Here is a 13264-nt window from a genome sequence, read left to right on the forward strand (position 1 = left end):
GAGGACACAGAGGAGACACTACTGCAGGGAGGGGGAGGCAATCAAGCAAGACAGTAAATAAATCTGAAGTCCAAAGAGACAAGAGAAAAAACAAGTTCAGGAAGTCAAAGAAGTCCATTCAGTCCCTTACAGGGGCAGGGTGACACAGATGGGATATCCTGTACAGTTTAACATCCCCAGTGTGTTCTGGTACAGTTGACCACAGGGTCAAGACTTCGTCCTGGTGGAGACAGAAGGTGCACGTCCACCGAGCATCTCAGCCCACAAGTCCTCCGGTGAAGAACTGTGTTGTAGGGAGACAGACTCTTAAGAACCCCCAAGTTTACTCGAGAGGTTCCACACTCGCCTGTGTGGGAGGAACTTGTTTGACTGTTGCAATCTTCCCTCTCGCCGGTTGGAGACGACAACATAAACCCCCCCTCGTGTTCTGCTTCAGGATTCTCCCACAGCTGCCTCTTGAATATTTCCTGTTTCAACTTTGATCTAACATTGAACTCTGGTCATCTGTTGGGTTGTCAGTTGGGTTTTCTGGTTCTTTAACTTGATTCCATTATTTCATTTACTGTTTGTTTGCTCACGGGTTCATGGCAGACGTCAACCAATACTGCTACGTACATATAAGCCCGTCTGGCATTCACAGAAAATGATCAAAGCTGAGACATTTTTCTTCCTTTTTTGATGGCGAAATAGATACTAAAGTACTAAAATGACCAGCATGGTAATTAAAGGTTTGCAAATAATTACGATATCTGCCAGATTGAGGACAGGCTACTGCGCCAGTAGGCCGGGGTTTCAAACATGCTCTCGGCTACTTTTAAAGTACAGCAATGAAAAATAATATGAATTGATTGATTACATTATTGATTATTGATTGATTATTATTGATTGGACAGTCCATTCTGTGCCCATTATCACTTAGATACGTCCACCAAGCATTCACACCTTTCAAAGGGTTTGTTCAGGGGTCCACCACACCACCCCTCAGTCCGGTCAAGGGTTTTCTCTCCTCACCAATGATATTAGTAACCAGGCTTCCCTGTCATCTTCTGACCAGGAGGACGTAACAGTGACAAGTGCACATGTAACACACATTGTCAGATGTTGATGACGAAAGTCGAGTCGATTGCTTACATTTGAAATAATAAGATATTATAAACTGAATATAATTGTGATTATATGACGTGATCAATCCCCTTAGAGGAACCACTGAATGTCTGGCCGGAGGCACCAAAATGTCCAGTCATGGCCGCTGTGATGTGATGTGATTCATCGGGAAATAAACTACCCACAGGTCAAGAAGCTCACGGGGCAGGAAGCGGCAGCGTGACAATGAGAAATCTCCGAAATGTTCCACTTCATGCAAATGTCGTCTGAGACGGAGGAGTGTCGACCGGGAGATAATCAATCAATCAATCAAACCTGTTGTGATCCCCTCATGAAACAGAAGCACGTCATTGTGTTCTACTCCACCAAACTGCATAATAGAGCTAAAAGAAATGAGGAAAGAGCCGATCATCACAGTTAACGTCTCATCGGTCGGGTACGATATTGATAGTTTACATTTCATAAGCCACTGGTGGTAGATGGACCTTTTCCATACAAAAGGAAATGTACTGAATGACCATTGCCCCGTGGCAGGATCACTTAAATGATCAATATCTCATCATGCTGCTTATTCATTTCAGTTAGTTTGTCTATCGTATCTTTGCTCAAACGCCTCCGGAGTTCATCAACAACAACAAACAATGTCAGCAGTGATGCTACAGAGAGAAACTCGCTGATGGTCACATACAGTAATGATGCGGCGTGTGTTCCCCCCCCCCTCCCCCCCAGGTCCCCTCACTGTTTCAACAAGACCCGCTCCGTCTGCGTCGGCTTTCTGTTCTTCAGCCGTTTTATGTGTGGATTGGCGAGGATGAAGCAAAAAAACGGTTGGAGGGGAGGTTTTGATGGAACACAAAGGTTCGTTATCTGTGTTTGTTCTCTGTCACAGCTCTGGCCTTAGGAAGGCAAACACGAACAGCAGTTCTGGCTCAATACATAACGCTGAGGGAGGAAGGGAGGTGGAACACGCCGCTCCGCCGTCGCTAGCTCACACTGTCGGCGTGCAGGATTTGTCACAACGCCACATTGATCATCTATGGATCCAGCCCAGGTTTAATCGCATCGACGCCACAATGATAATATATATCCGCAAACAGCCACAAACATGTTATCACATATTTACTGTCCGGATCTCTGCAATGTCAATTTGGCAGCAGGAGCTCCAACCTGTGGGCACAATAAAAGTTCCCGCAGCCGGCTGCAGTTTCAGATGGCCTGTCTAGACGAGGAGAATTAAGAAACCAAAGTGCAGCGCTCCGACGTGTCGGGGACTGGCGAGGCGGTTGCCAGCCAACTCGGCGAGGGCCAGGGTCTCGGTGCTCCCAACCTATCGCATCCAAGTCCACTCCACTCTCTAATTGGAGTAGCCTCTTTTAATTGGGTTAGGAAACCATGGCGATGGCTGCTCTGTCTGGGAGCTGATAAGGCGAAAGAGACACCTTCACCAGAGGAGACAATGCCGAGCGAGGCGGCCTTGCCTGTGCAGGGACTGTAATGTTTCAAACTAAAAAACAGAGGCGGATATGATTGAAAGGAAAGTCTTCCATTATTAAAAAAACTAAACATTCCCGTGCGTCAACTGTTCACTAACACGCTACGAGAAAGGACAGTAAAAGATCCATCAACAGAGCAGTTTGACTGTGGCTTGTGGTAAAGATTTGCTTCTTTAAACCAACGCGCCACCGGTGTTTTTGTCTTGATCCCTGCGGAGATGGACTCTTTTGTTCCATGTGACAGTTAATGAAACAATTCCATTCACTTGCTGTTTAAAGTCACAGTTTAACTCTTGAAGTTCAGTTTCATATACGTATTTCATTCAGTTCATTGTCTAACCTCAGTTTTGGACTGTGAGTGAAAAACTGAACACTTCAGCTCAAATATATTCCCTTGGGAAAACAGGGGAACTTAACTATCTACCTGAGGATGAATTAGTCAGTGTGGCATGTTTATCCATTTATTAAAAGCTCGCATTCATGTCTCCATTCAGGTGAAAGTATTGGGATTCTTGTTACTTAACCAACTCAATATAACAATGCTCAGTAACAGGTCTAATGACTCTAACAAGATACTTAATGGGAAATGAAGGATGCAGAGTTTTGATTCTTTATGCCAATACAGGGTATAAAAGGTTTATCCCCTGAAGGTCGTGGCGCGGTGGGGACGGGGTCGAGTCCTTTATTCAACCAACAAAATGTATTTCTACTTCCAGGACAATTGGTGCAGATCAGAAGGTCGACATTCTTAATGATTCAATATTTTCCGTGGAATAAGATTGATGTGACGTCAACTTTTTACTGTAGAAGTGCATCAGCTCTCAGTCAGTGAACAGTATCTCCACCTCCTGCATCTTCTGGGACATGATTGAAAAAAGTCTCCGTAAATTGCCTTTACTTTACTCTGGCTCTAAAATAATCAAAATCGTTTTTTTTAGAAAAGAAGAAGACTTCCCTCGTTCAAATGGAGATGGGTGATGATGGGAAAAAAAGGCAATATTCAATTTGTCTGGCAGTATTATGATTGCAGGGGCACTGGAGACAAAGTGAGATTCAGTCAAAGATTAAAGAAATGTAATTTCAAAGATTTTCAAACTTTATCATCTTGAACAAAAAAGAAAGCAGCAGTGTTTCCGTTTTAATGGAGACACAATGTGTGAATCCTTCACGCACCGGTACTGGAAAAGTAATGAAATATAACTAATCTCAGGAAAACGCGTGGTTTTAAGAGATTGGGTATCTGATCATCTGATGGTGGGGAAAGCAATCATGTCAGAGACGGAACTACTCAAACTAAAACTCGGGGAGCAAAGTTATGATTTGCAAAAGAAGAACCAAATGGTTGTCATTTGCCACTTTCCTATTGGTCACTATCAATCAGAGAATAGATACAAGTTAAATCTTTTACTTTAACTACTGCTCAAAAAGTGAAGGATACAAATTCTTTATCAAAGTATCTTGTATCTTATAACCCGTCTGATTATTTCAGTGCTGAACAATAAGGTCTGATCATAGGAAGGATTTGAGCTTGTTGTTTCTGAAAGGAATCAGCTGAATCTTTATTAGCGAGGCAGGTGTCCGACACAATACACACAGTTCAGCCTGGTGATTATCACTAACACCCACATGTCCCACAGCGAGACGGGGGAAGGCTTCGGTTAAAGGTGACCTTGAGCGCCACGCGGCTCTCATTTGTTTGAAAGGACCAAAAAGGTTGTCCTCCCTCTGCACTTATTTGATTGGATTGTCAATGGCAGGACGAGAGTTTTCTGCCTCCGCCGCTGCCTGCCTGCATACGAATGTGGCACAGGAGCAGGTGACGGTCCTTAAGGGGAAACTCCACCGTAATTCCACAAAATCCCCTCTAATCTGTGTTTAAGAAGTCTTCTGCTCTGGTTTTCTCCGGCCTGCCTCTCCCAGTCGGTGGCCTTTCTCTGTAGGACAGTGCAGCGTGCAGGAGACTTTTCATCTGACCTTTGAAGAAGTAGCCATTATGTTACCTCAGGGATGTGTAACGAGCACCGCATACCTACAGTAATATCTCAAGTCAGGCTATTCAACAGCTATCAAAGCTGAATGTATTTTTAGAATTGTGGCCCCTTGAAGGAGGAAAAGGGAAGAACCAGAAGATGCATGTTTTGTACGTAAAGGCTGAAGCATAAAATCACAACTCGATGTCAGACAGAGTTTTGGTTTGAACAGAAGCACAAAGTTTGTTGTTCGACTTTAGTAAAAAAATAACATTTACCTGTAATTGGAATATTTATGCCATTTTAACTACCAACCAGAAAAACTGAAGCTAATGAGAAGCTATGACAGCCTGAGTTTGTTAACAAGCACTAGCCCACTTTTGCACGTCCCTGCTGGAAAATGACATCGCCCAAATGAAGAGAGAATTTCTCTGGAAATACACCTATATGAATAATCTTGATATCTATGTAAAGGTAACTCTTGTGAGATTTTAGCAGTGGTGTAAAATTCAATATAGATATTACTGGGTCAGAGTGCCTCCCAACACTGCCATCCTCAGAACCACACAACTAGTGTGGCTAAACCTAATCATTGTTTATATCTATCCTAAAATATTAGACTAATTACTTTATGCTAGTTATTGATAAAAATTATATATTACAGTTTAATCTCCTTGGTTTACACTTTTAAAAAGATCAGAGAATATTTGGTACATGAGAAACAGTAACTGTAAAACTGAAACTTAAAACCTTGACACTTTAACATTGAACCCTAAAGCCCACTATCCATGAACCTCACAACATTATTGTCCCAAGGGCATCAAGACATTATTACCACACCGTCCTCGGTGTCCTGTTGTATCTGTCTGATACCTTCAAACTGAAACAAAGCCTCGATGTCTGTCACAAGAAACCCAAGAGCACACTGGACCAACAGAAGGACAGATATGTCGCGGCTATAACATCGCACCAGCAGCCGAATGCCAATGAGCCTCCTCAGGCCCATTGGACAGGCCCACGGAGACACGGTCTGGTAATGGGCTCCCTGTTTGGAGTGCAGAGGGGTAGCCCAAGGACTTGGCCCGAGATAAGGAAGAGTAATGATCTTTGGCCGCTGAGTGAGCCATGCTGTGGTTTGCTTTCCACTCTAGTGATCTCATTCTGCAACCAACAAATGCACCGCACGGATTTGTCACTCCAGTCAAGGATGTTTTCTGGGAGTCCCACTGCGAGCATCTCAAAGCTCAGTGTCCGGGAAGTGCAGAGGAGCTCCCCGGGGGGAAGCGAGCGCTGTCCCGGGCCTTGGCATTTTGGAAATGCCGTTCTTACTGTGTGGTTTCGGGGGGGGGGGGGGGGGGGGGCTTCCTGGCCCCGGCTGCAGCACTACGACAGATGGCCAACTGGACATCCGTGACGCGGCCTTCTGGTGCCATCCTCATGCCACATATGCTTCACCCCGCGGCTATGACTTCCTGGAGGTTACTTTCTCACAGCCTCACAGCCGTCACCATGGCTACACAATCCCGATTGTGGTGTGCACGCACACACACACACACGCACACACACACACACACACACACACACACACGCACACACGCACACACATGCACGCACATGCACGCACACACACACACACGCGCACGCACACACACACACAGGGATGACCTTCTCTTTAGTTTCCTTAATATTCAGATTTCATGTCACGAAGCCAAATTGTTGAACTAGATAATTAGATGAGTCTGCGTCGAGCCTCAACTAAGGCGGACTGGGAAGGATTTCACTCTCTGGTTGTGACAAGATAATCAGAGACATTTCCCAAACACAGTGGCCGGCGCTCATGTGCCCATGCTTTTGGGACGCGACCGGGCTGCTTCGGCTGACTGATAAACTCAGAGAACCCGGAGTAATCTGCATGGAATACCTCCAATGAACTGGCTCAGCAGAATGTGGTGGACGATGCGGAAGAAGGCTTTGAAAAAAATAATGACAACAAAATGACAAAAGCAACTCTACCAGGCCAGTTGTATCAGGCTCATATGTAGCAGGCCACAGAGCAGTCTAAATATTTTATCAGACCCAGTATATATTTGCATCACCTTTAGAAGAAGAAGAACAGAAACAGAGTCATATGCTGTTTTACTGCCGTTTAACAGGTGAAAAGAAGACATATAGGCTTTTTTTCTAGTTTAGTTTGAATCCAATGCATTACATTAACATGCCCTTATGAAACCAGGTTATGGTCTTTGTTTTCTAGTGCAATTTCTCTGATGTTGTGTAAATGAGAAATCCTGGGTTCTATAAAATATTTGATTGAAATAATTTAAAGTTAAACTGGAACTAGAACTAACACCAACTGGGCCTTTATGAGTCAAAAGGTAAATATTTTATATCCTTTTATATCCACTCTAAAAAAAATGGCCTAAAATATGGGCCTGGCCATTTTCCAGAGTTTGCCATGATGAAAGTAATCGGAGTCACACACGTTCATGTCAAACAGAAACATTTCCTGGAATATCCTGTGGCAGGCAGGAGGCAGGACATGACAATAGTTCTGCTGCAGAAAGCAGCATCTTTGTCTCACTTGCTGTGAACTTTCTGGAGAATGTCCTGCTGTATTCTCACATGGGTTCTGCTGGACATTCTCCAGATATTTTATTAGGTGGCTGATGGGAAAAGTTCCTGAAAATGAGCAACAAATGCATTTTCAAATACAGTCCTCTAGCAGCAGAGGAGCCAGACAGTTCCCAATATGAATCTAATAATTATGGCTATAAATGAGGAGCAAACAACTCAAATTAAACGAATTCTTGTAAGTTGAACTTTTCCATTGTTCTCATCTTTATATTTCGGTCAGAAACGTGAGTAATTACAAAGAGACAGAGCAGCTCATTATCCGCATGCTGTTGTGCTATCGCTCCGTTCTCCAGGGACGGTAAACCACGGCATCTCTATGTGCCCTTGCCAATACTTTGTGGAACAAACAAAGTTGCGAGGCAGAACCGGGAACTAATTTCATTAGTGGCTGCCATTTGTGACTGATTACAGGCTGTTGTCGGTGGCTGGCGAGCAGGTCCAAAGTTCTGGGAGGTTAATAACCAGTAGCAATCAATTACTTAGCCATTCTGATATGATCAATGGGGGTTTCCAATCTGGCAGACAAGGCGAGATGAGTATAGCGGAATACGATAAAACCCTCAAACATGCTGAAATGCTCTGTGGCGGCGATGAGCTGCAGCTCAACTGTTCTGAATCAGCAAAGTGGGAAAACACACCATCACATGACAGAAACATTAAAAAACCCTGAAAGTCTTGAGTTGCTCAAAACAAAAGTGTCTTCGAGAGCTTCACCGCAACAGAACACACACAATCCACCAACCCCCTTCCAAAAAAGGGAAGTCTTGTGAATAAAATAAAGGTGAAGGAAATGTAAATGGCCCATTTGGACGAAGCAATGAGCATTAAAAACCAAAGACAAAGCGATGAGGTTGTCACAGTGTGTCAGAACGCTGCACCAGCAGCATCTTAATTAGAGCTCTATCAGCCAACAGGAGGCCTCTCCTGCATCGTCATGCATCTCCGTCCGCATCAGGACTGATTATTCTAATGATGTCTGAACCTCTGTCCGGCCATTATTCACGCTGCACGGAGCACGGCCTTGTTATCGTCGGGCGGCACAGGCCCCTCTTGTTTCCCCTTCACAAATTAAATCCAGAAAAACAAAAAGTCGTCCTTTCCCTTTCTTTCCTCCCTGACCTAAGTCGATGCCATCCAGCGTTCAAGCCACTTACTGAAGCTATTAGATGTCGCTACCTTTGCTCATTTTCTCCATAATTTCCGAACTGGCACAAAAGACACCGTTTCCACTCTCTACAGCGCTGTTTGTGTCATAACAAGACTAAGGGTGTAGAAGCTCTGCTAGGGGCTCCAAGGTTTATTAAACTTCCACAATATTCCGGCTTCGCACACAACAGACAACATAATAACAAGTGAAAAAGGCCGTGGGATCATTCTAATGAAAAGAGTTTATCTTGTACCTAAGATGAATTTGCTCTAGAATTTTTTTCATGGCAATCTGCCAACGCAATGTAGATTTTTTATTTGGCCAGAGGTCTTGTAGGAGAAAAGCTTGGGGAGTGTCCAAAATGGGTTTGTGCTCCAGTAAACATGAATTGTGCAACGTAAATTGGATGGCAGTTCATTACGTTATGATGGGCATTATATTAAAAAATGATCTCTCATACGCTGAAAAGATACATCTAACGCACACACACACAGACCGAGGGAGAATATATGTACACTGCTCATCTTTACTTTGACAGGCCAATCAGAACCACAACAACAAAGACACTTTTATTTGATATTTTGTATCTATGCAACAGTTTATGCTCCACTAAAGTATCTGGTTGAAACTGGTTCCCCACATCGTTGTAGCGTACACATTCAGACATGACACATCGGTGTGTGTTCATTCATTTACACATGAGATCGTGACTCTGAAGCCGCTTCCAGACACAAATGTCCACAGAACCGCGTCCGGACATTCTCGGGAAGACTGACGTTCACATCATGTGTCGAGCGCAGCTGGAGATCGTCTGGAGTCGGACGTGTTCACACCAGCAGGCGGCTCCGATAACTCTGCTTCAGGAAGCACTTGGTTTCTGTTTACAGTCATCAACGCTCCCACTCGCTCACTGTGAAATCTCTGGAGATTCTCCTGCTGTATTCTCACATGGGCTCACTTGCACAGTCACCAGAGATTGTAGGGTAGTAACCCGACTGTGGGGATGGTAGGAGAAACTCGGCTCAGACCGGACCACCTCCAAAGGTAAGGGTAACAGATCAGACCTCCGGACCTTCCCTGCCACATCCTACAGCTCCTCCTGGGCAGAGGTCAAGGCTTTAGTGTGACCTGGAGCTCCTTCCAGTCGGACGGGACTAGACATCCTCTAAAAGGAATGTGTCCAAGAATTAGCACCTTTATCAAAAAAGGCCTCAAGTGGATCCTTTCGGCACAAAGGAAAGTCATTACAGACACTTTTAATTTCAGTCTTTTGGTCGCGCGCCACAGCTCGTGACCGTAGGTGATTGTTGTCGTGGTGAAGTCAGAGAGTTTAACCTCCAGGCTCAGCTCCCTCTTCAGAACCTCAGTTCTTGCCTCTCTGCCGACGTGGCAACAATTCAAATGTCCGTCTTGCCCTCCGTCTCAATCGCCCTTGTGAATAACACAGTGTTTATTGTGTGTAGATTAACCCAACACCCAATCACTGTAGTCACGACTACAAAATGGAAGTTCCGTGGCAGACGCCGTGTGTGGATACGCCCCCATTATCATGACCTTCGAAGTACCTGAGCTTTTTGCTGGTTTGTAGTTTGGACAATGTACACCAGCTGATTTTGTTTCAAATGTATTTACCTGTCACTTACTTTGCTCTGCCCCTTTATATACATGTAGAGGTGTGCAGGTCTCAGGTGAACGGTCAGTGGATCACTAAAATCCACCATCGATCCGTTAGCTACCCTGTCTATCCTTTGTGGGTCGTCCTTGCGAACATTTGGTGAGAGGCGAGGTTCACCCTCGTCAGGTCGCCGGCCCGTCACAGGTCCGACATGAAGAGACAAACTACCATTCACAACACCGGGGACAGTTACGAGTCACTAATGAACCTATGCTACATGTCTTTGGACTGTGGGAGGAGAAATCCCACCAACGACACAGTTTCAAACCCAGAAGTTCCGACCGCGCTGACCTCTGCTCCACGGTGCCGCTCCATCACTAAAACATCGACAGAGATTCTCTCAGATCCAAATCAATCAATCATCTCCTCAATTTGCATAGTTGTCATGGCGACGCATTCATACTGGGGTCATGGAGTCAGAACTGCTCTTAATGTCGTCACCTCTGAAATACACATCACACAATACCAAACAAAAGCTAATAATCGACACACAGGACTTAAATGCTCATCATGTATTTGTACAAACAGCACAGTGGATGGCAGTTCTGAATGGGAGCCACATGTAAGCAACATTCACAATCATTCACACATTTGAATCACTGTATTTCACCTTGACTGATGAAATAAATGTCTAGGGACCGTCTAGTAGCTTCTTAAGCTTCTAAGTCTTTCTAGTTTCAGTGCCTCAGGGTCAGTCTTATTGGTTTGAGATGTTTTGTAGGTTGTAAATGTTACTGTACATATATGCACTTGGTATTTTTAATACTGTCTGTTAGTATTCGGGCCCCTAATCTCAAGCTCTATGTAGCTTATGAGAGTGTCCCATTCTACATATCTGCTTTATGCGATTGTTGTCAAGCGTCTTTGTTACTTGTGTAATCTTCCCTGCTCGAAAGCGAACGATAAATCTTTCAGATTGATCCTAAACTGGATTTCACTCAATGGTGAGTTGGCTTTTGGTTAGCTTCCCTCCTTTTCATCTTGAATCAGAAGTTAAGTGTTGTTCAGTAATCCCATACAGTACTGTACAAGTATGAACTATAACACCCCCAAAAGTAATGTAAAGCTTATCGTGTACGTCTACATATGTTGTGCTTTTCAAGCTTTTACACCAGAATTTTGTTTATCTATTTATTTATTTATTTACTGTACTTAATTTGAGTCTTAATCACATGCACATCGGAGCAGTCAGTGAAACGCCTCCTTGCCCCTCCAGCATAGAAGATGAAATAAAAACACGAAAGAGATGAAAAACCCTCAAGCTTAAACCAGGTTTAGACACAGGGAGGATAAAGAAAACTGAGGAATCATCCATGTCTGTCCTCCTGCCAGAAGAACAACATAATACATCTCTTAATGAAAGAGGAACTACTGTCTCATATTTCCACCCCTCCCTCCTCTCTATCAGATCCCTGCATAAATCCAACGCTCTGACATCCATCCAAAGACACGCCATCCTCACACAGCCTGGAGGTTTCACAGATTTACCCGGAGCAAACATCTGTGCTTCCCTGTTGTCTACAGAAAGCAACGGAGAGGAATCACCAATGGCCTCCCACTCCCCTCATCCCTTCCTCCCACCTCTTCTTCTTCTCCTCCTCCCCATCCCCCTCTCTGCTCCCCTCCTCCTCCCTCTGTGTGAGACTGCAGCGTCCGTCACACGAGGCAGAGAAGCGGAGGAGTGGGAAAAGGAGGAAAAGGATTCTCCTCCATCTTTTACCTTTCAACGCAGGGAGAGTGTGATTCAGTTCAGATGATGCTGCTCCTCAGCGTCGGCTAACAACATCATATGACCACGAGCGAACCACCTGCTCAGGCTGCTGGGTCATATGACCAGACGAGGCCTCGCTAGGATCTCTGGGATTTGTAGTTGACAAGATGGAGTTTCACTCCAGGAGAGATCCTGTGTTGGTTAAAATACCTAATAGTATTTATATATTATTATTATCATCATTAATGTATTATTCATAATAATAATAATAATAATAATATGTTTAATGTATACTTAATAGAATATTCAATATTTCTATATAATCAGTATATTCTATATGTAGAATGCCCACACGTGAATATATGTAACTATAAATGTGTAATATATATACAGATATTTATATTATTCATGTTTTGTTTATTCTATGACCACCATGTAATTAACCACTAAACACATGGAATATCATTAACAACAACTTTAACAATATCAAGCAACTATTGCACATATTGTCTTACTCTTACGATTTTTGGAAGAACAACGTCAGGCAAGGTGACTCTTTTTTTGGCCAGAGTCGTTTTAATTAACAATATTTACTATTTGAATGTTGATTGATTCAAATTATCCCTTCAGTAAAAAAGATAGATGAAACAATAGTTAACATTATAGGAAATAATAAATAGCAATATTATAAAATAAGCATTATATCAGCATGCATTGATAGAACATCTTACTTTACATCAGCCGGGTCTCAAGATAAATATGAGATGATCTATAGCTCTGACAGATATACAATAGTTGAAATAATAATAATAATGTTCAGTCATAATTTCAGGCGAAGACTGTTTAGACTTTGTTTACTATGTGTGATGATGACTGAATGAAATGCAAATTCAGAATTTAACTCAAATAAGATAAACTGCCTCAGGGCAGAACAATTGCTGAGCATGACTCCCTGTGGAGGAGGCCTGTCATATTAAATATTATACCTTAGATAGAGTGGGGTATTTTATAAACATATATTGCAAGTAACCAAAATATTTGGTGTAAAAAAAGAGAAAAAAGAAGACACTCACACTCCCTCTCTGCCGTCTGGGGATCTCCACTGTGGAGCCACACCGTGTTGACAGCAGACGTCTGTTACAGTCATAACCTGGACTAAACATGTCTGTACTGTACCGTGGTGTTAGAATGACCCTTCAGCAGCTGGATGAAACTGTAAAACAGAAGTCACGACGATGGAGGGGAACCCACCCGCCATTTTACACAGACAGATGGTAAAATGGCCGCCTTTTAATCCTGTGTCCCTGTTAGCCATATTGGATGCTAACACCTGTAGGTGTTCCTAGTTTCTTCTCACTTGGCAAAACTATCATGCAGAATTCAAGAAAGCAATAAAATAATATTCACACAAAACATAAACTCCCTTCCACCTACTTTTCCTTCACAAATATATTCCCAACCATAATTACAATGAATTATGAAAATACAACCTACTGCCCAAATCCCCCCTCTCCGATCCTCCCACTTGGT

General features: G+C 43.4%; 1 protein-coding gene across 1 annotated transcript in view; it reads right to left on the reverse strand.

Moving 5' to 3' along the window:
- tsnare1 (T-SNARE Domain Containing 1) overlaps window positions 1-11824 on the reverse strand; it is a 75614-nt gene extending 63790 nt beyond the window's left edge. Inside the window, exon 1 of the mRNA XM_035629649.2 lies at window positions 11744-11824. The gene's annotated coding sequence lies outside the window, so the exon portion shown is untranslated. The remainder of the gene's footprint in view (window positions 1-11743) is intronic.
- Window positions 11825-13264: the final 1440 nt, after the last annotated feature.

This window comes from Scophthalmus maximus, chromosome 1, assembly GCF_022379125.1.
Source record: "Scophthalmus maximus strain ysfricsl-2021 chromosome 1, ASM2237912v1, whole genome shotgun sequence".
Lineage (NCBI taxonomy): Eukaryota > Metazoa > Chordata > Actinopteri > Pleuronectiformes > Scophthalmidae > Scophthalmus > Scophthalmus maximus.